This window comes from Lynx rufus, unplaced genomic scaffold (genome assembly GCF_022079265.1).
Source record: "Lynx rufus isolate CCGP_SWC_20201006 ecotype Redwood Valley unplaced genomic scaffold, mLynRuf1.p SCAF_1, whole genome shotgun sequence".
In the NCBI taxonomy this organism is placed as follows: Eukaryota; Metazoa; Chordata; class Mammalia; order Carnivora; family Felidae; genus Lynx; species Lynx rufus.
Genome location: NW_025814823.1, coordinates 146,759,231 through 146,765,230, shown reverse-complemented (window position 1 = coordinate 146,765,230; position 6,000 = coordinate 146,759,231).

The following is a 6,000-nucleotide window of genomic DNA, read 5'->3' as shown; positions in this document are numbered from 1 at the left end:
GTGAGTAGGTAAAAACTTGGGTCACTTATAGTGTAAAAAACATTACTAAACTATTAAACTATTTTATCTTCACCGAATATTTTCATCCTCTTCAAAGGATAGAAGATGTATTCTATATTGAGGAATGACTGATTACAGAAAGGAAAAGAGGGACCAGGAATGTGGTATTTCAGGATTATTCCATAAAAAAAAAGATGACAAACCAAAGTTCTCCACTCAGGCCTAATAACAAGAAGAGAAATAGTCCAGGATCACAATTCCAACATTAGATTAAAGATAAGATTTGTTAAATTCTTTGGTGCTCTGCTGAACAGAATGAAGAACTGGTCTGTCCATTCTGTGATACCTTTAATAACTTTTGTGTTTTTTAGACCCTTGATTGCCAAGATTATTGCCATGCCATCTAACTTTTGTGAGGTTAAAAAGCACTCAACATGGATGTATGGAGCCATTCTTACTAGAAGAGTTAGATAACACAAAAGAATTCCCACACAAGCATGATCCATGGATTTGCTGATCGCAATGTACATTAGCTTATTGATGGACTTAAGTATCTGGTAGAATCTAAAAGCTTTACAGAGCCACAGATATATTTTGACATTAACAGTGAAACTCCTTTTTTGAACATTTGGTTTTAATAATCTTAAAGATCTTCTGGTTTAACTCTTTTTTTTTTCACTTTCATAGATATTTCATTAGGCCAGGCTTTGAAATTAAAAGAAAAATGGTTAATGACGCCGTCTCAGCACAATACAGCATTAGCAATGGACCACAAGTGTCAAACGTGCAAACACAAATAATCGTAAAACAGTTGTGATGTAATGACCCACATTTTTGTCACTGTGACTCAGGATACCCAGAGAGGGTCAAGAGAAAACAGTGGTAACACAGAGCTAAAATGTCAACATACACTTGGGCTGGGCAGTTCTGTCCAGAGCAATTAACTCCTCCATGCCCCTTCCTCCTCTCATTTTTCCCAATGTCCGCTCTGCTTTACTATTCCTTGAAGCTAAAGGAATTCATGAGACAAAATCTGTTCTATGACGTTAACCAGTTTTTCTGCTTCATGTGTAAAAGGGCTACTTAGTTTTTGCTTCTTTTCCCCAAGACTAGAGAGAATATTCAGAAGTCCCAGAAGATCCAGACACTACACAACCATTTCCTAAAGGGATGTGAAGCCTTGAATTCCTCAGGAGAATGTAATTGCTTCTTTGGCAAATAAGGGAGCGCAGTATATGAGTCATTCAGTCATTGTAAACTCCAATGAAAGTTTGGTTTTATATTGTTCAAAGTGGAAACAGCTTCTTCTTTTTCCCCTTAATTATAACAATACTTTGTGCTTACTCTTAAAATAGCAAAGAATCTAGAAAGTGAAGAGAAGCAGTCTCAATTGTAGCTTTGCAAGCCATACAACCACTTTGTTGCATAATCTACTACAATTTTTACTATACATTCAAACATACACAGAGTTATTTAACAAAATACATACTTTTTAAAAATTATTGGGGTAAAAACACATAAAATTTACCATCTTAAGTATACAGTTCAGCAGTGTTGACTTTATTCACATTGTTCTCAAACCAATCTCTAGCACTTTTTCACCTTATAGAACTGAAACTCTAAATCCATTAAACAACAGCTCTCCCTCAGCCCCTGGTAACTACCATTCTGCTCTATGAGTTTAAATATTTTAGATACCTTATACAAGTGAATCGTGCAATCTTTGTCTCTTTGTGAATGGCTCATTTTACTTAGCATGATATCTCCAAGATTCATCCATGTCATAGCATGGGACAGTTTCTTTCCCTTTTAAGGCTGAATAAAATATAATTGTCTGCATACATCACATTATGTTTATCTGTTCATTCACCAATGGACATTTGGGTTGCTTCTCTGTCTTGGCTATTGTGAATAATGTTGTGAAAAACATGGTTGTGCAGGTATCACTTTTTTAAGTGAACACTTAATTGTTTATAATTCTTAAAATTATGAACATAAATATTTGTGTAATATATCAATTATTTTCTTAAAAACATTCCTATAAGTAGAATTTCTGAGTGGAAGGCTATATGCTTAAAAAGAAACCTATATTTCAAGTAACACATGTGTAAGATACAGATCAAATATTGTAACATTTCTTATTAAAAAATGTTTTTTCTTTTCTTTTTGAGTATAGTTGACACACAGTGTTATGTTAGTTTCCAGTGTACAACGTACTGATTCAGAGAAGTTTATATATTATGCTCTGCTCACAATATGTGTAGCTACCATCTGTCCCATTACATCACTATTACAATACCATTGACTGTATTCCTTATGCTGTGCTTGTACTCCTTGACTTACCCATCTCATAACTGGAAGCCTGTGTCTCCCTCTCTCCTTCACCCATTTTGCCCAACCCCTCACGTTCCTTCCCTCTGGCAGCCATCAGTTTGTTCTCTGTATTTATAGGTCTGATTCTGCTTTTTGTTTGTTTGTTTGTTTATTCATTTAAAACAAGTCTTTTCCACACTTCCTCATCCTCAGCCCAATGCCCTGATAGATCCAGAAACAAAATTAAAATATTTTTGTCTTCATTCTCTTTGTCACTTACCATAGTTCTTCTAGATCACTGGTTTTCAACCATGACTACACATTGGAACTACCTCAGAAGCTGTTAAGAAGAAATACTGATTTCTGTACACTATCCCTTTTAAAGCATCATCTCTTAAAGTGGGGGCCTGGGCTTTGCCCCTTTCTAAATGATGTATTTTTAAAAGTTTTGCAGGCAATTCTAATAATGCATGGCCAAAATTAGGAAGTACTGTTTTAAAGGAGTGCTATTCAAATTTAACGTGCAGATGAAACACTGATGGATCTTGTTAAAATGCAGATCCCATTTCAGGAGTTCTGCAGTTGGCAGGGTGGGGGGAGGGGGCGGGCTGAGACCGGGTTTTTCCAACAGGTGACGTTAATACCTCATTTTTGTGTATGAAGGATCTAGATTAATACATGTACTCTTCTATCCAACTACTTTAGACAATATGTAGTGACTCCTCAAGATGAAGACAGGGATTTGCTCATTTTCATTATCTCCTTCCACCTGAATATTTATTATATTACTTTTAGTTTTACTATTGGTTCCTTTTAGGTTATAAAACTAAATTCTCATTTTTTTCCAATTTTGACCGTGTTTCTTGGTCTTGACCACCCCTTAAAACTTGAGAAAGTCTTCCATTTTTTTTCCGTATTTCCCCCCAGAAAGTTTTGGTGCCATCTTTTGTTAGTTTTGCTTTGACATGTAGTCCAAGTAGCCAATAGTTCTGTTCTGCTGAGAACAGCAGATACAAACAAACCTTTCATGTTATGTCATTAGGTTGTCTCTTAATAGAAATCCAACCAGGGGCGCCTGGGTGGCGCAGTCGGTTAAGCGTCCGACTTCAGCCAGGTCACGATCTCGCGCTCCGTGAGTTCGAGCCCCGCGTCGGGCTCTGGGCTGATGGCTCAGAGCCTGGAGCCTGTTTCCGGTTCTGTGTCTCCCTCTCTCTCTGCCCCCTCCCCCATTCATGCTCTGTCTCTCTCTGTCCCAAAAATAAATAAACGTTGAAAAAAAAAATTTTTAAAAAAAGAAATCCAACCAACTGATTTGCCAGTGTTAATTCTTTAATACAAAAACAGATATACACCATGCCAATTGATGCGCTAGGCTTCCAGTGCTTTTTCCATGGGCCCTTGTACAGAAATCTAAGCCACCCAAAGAATTTTGTTTCTAGAATGAAGGTCTATGGATTCCTTAAAATCAAGGCATTAGTTTTTGTCACATTTTGATCAAGAGTGTGTAGTATAACCTTTCCTCTGGAATTTTTATTACTTCCTACTCCCATCCCTTTTGCTATTTGCCCTTTATGTTTTCCACATTCTAAGCCATATTAGTTATTCCGTAAGGCACAGACTGTCCCTGAAGTCTCCCCCTGGGGTGTACTGTCTCATTCTCCTCAGGACCGATGGCTCTGAGGCCTGTGACAACCTGGAACATCCCTTTATCCCTTTACTGGGTCAGAACTACTGTTCCTGCCTTCCTTGGTTACTGATCTTCTATGCTGAGGACACTCAAGTAGCTTCATGAGAGATGACACATAGGTGATAAATGTACTAAGTCCTTGTATTTTTGAAATGCAGTTTCAAATATATATATTTCAAATATAGAAAATTCTGGGTAAAAAGTTTTACCTCAGAACTTTAAATGTTATCAGTCTGAGTCTCTCTCCTTTGTGAATTGTGGCTTTTTTTCTTCCTAGAGGCTTGTAAGGTTTTCTTTTTAATTATGTTGTTCTGATACTTCCCATACAATGTGTCCAGGTGGGGGGTCTGTTTCCATTCATTGGGTTGGACACTCGGTGAGCCATTGTAAACCAAAGAGTCTTACCCTTCTTTAGCTCTGGCACGTATCTTTTTACTATCTGGTTGAATAATTTAAACACTTTGCCTCTTTCTCTCTTTCTGAGGTTTTTATTAGTTGAATATAGGTCCTCTGAGTTCATTCTCATATTTTCCATCTTTTGCTCTTTAATGTTCGGAGAGATTTCTTTGATTTTGTTGTTTTTTAGTATTTCTACTAAATTTTTTATTTTGGCAATTATATTTTAAACCTCTAAGAGTGCTTTCTCATTCTCTCATTCTATTTGTTTTATAGAGGTAGTATTTTCTTGAACCTTTTTGCAAATATTTCTAAGGATGATTTTTTTGTTCCCTGAATCATTTCAACTTCCTCCAAGATTGTTTTTTGTTTGTTTGTTTGTTTTTTAGAATTTCGTACTTTTCTTTTTATACTGCTAGTTCTCCTCATATTCTAGTGGCTTCTCTCTGTTATTAAGAAAGCAGGCCTGGGTAGATGGAATAGATATTCTGCTTTTGTAGTGGCAGAAGACTGTTCTCCTAGCAGGCCTCTCCCCTTCTTCTGAAATTGCTTCCTGGGTTGCGCCAGGCAGTGTGGGCCAGTAAACTTTGAGGATCAATGGGAGTGGTAACTGGCTCCCAGGCTGAGTGCCTGCACAGTGCCGAAATGATAATGGCTTCCCTCTGAGGCATCAGCAAATGTAGAAATGTTATCTTTTCCCAGTTTGCCCAATTACTTTAGAAAGGAGTCACCATATATTTTGACTGGGAGTATAATGCCAACTGCCTGCTTACTGTGTTTATATATGTTGGAGATAGGGTGCTGACTGAAGAATTCTGGATACACTCAGACCTTTGAGGCATCTCTCTCTGTTTAGCTCCATCTTTCACTCTCCCCTCTGTTGTGTCTGCTGACTCTATACCCAAGGCATGTCAGGGGTTCCACAGGGCAGATTAGCTTTCTTCCTTTACAGAGCTGTCAAAGTGTATTCTAGGCTGGCAATTGCTCTGCCCTTTTCTTCTATCTAATGGCTCTCATCTACTTTTTGTATCCCAGTAATTTATTAAATAGCTCAATCTTTAGTGACATACACACTTCCCATTCTCTCTTGTCTGTTGTTCCAGGCAGTTGCTTTTTTACTTTTAGTCATTACTCAACATTTCCCTGCTCTGTTCTTGATCACAGAGCAGTGACCAGCTCCTGTAAATGACATTTCCATGCCCACTGGCTTCCATGGAGGTTCAGCCAGTGGGAAGCACTGGTAGGATATTGGAGAGAGAAGAAGGAAGAAGGCAATATATTTCTCCCTTCTCTTTCTGTCGTTGGAAGCATCTCTAGAAATGGTTTCTTCTTTTTTGTCCAACACCTCCTGACTCCAGGCAGCCCCGTTCTCATGGTTCAACCTCTCACCATGAAGGGCCTTGAGCTCTAGCAATACTAATTTTTTCTTTGGTCCCTCCAGTCCACTGGAGGCAGTAGCCCCTGATGTTGCAAATCCATCTGGCTTTTTAGATGTTCCTACACTTTCATAAATAGGTGCTTATATTGAGCTCTCTCTATTGAACTAATTGGTTCCATTTTCCTTACTGAACTTGAGAGATACAGGTATAAGGGAGATTTTATTC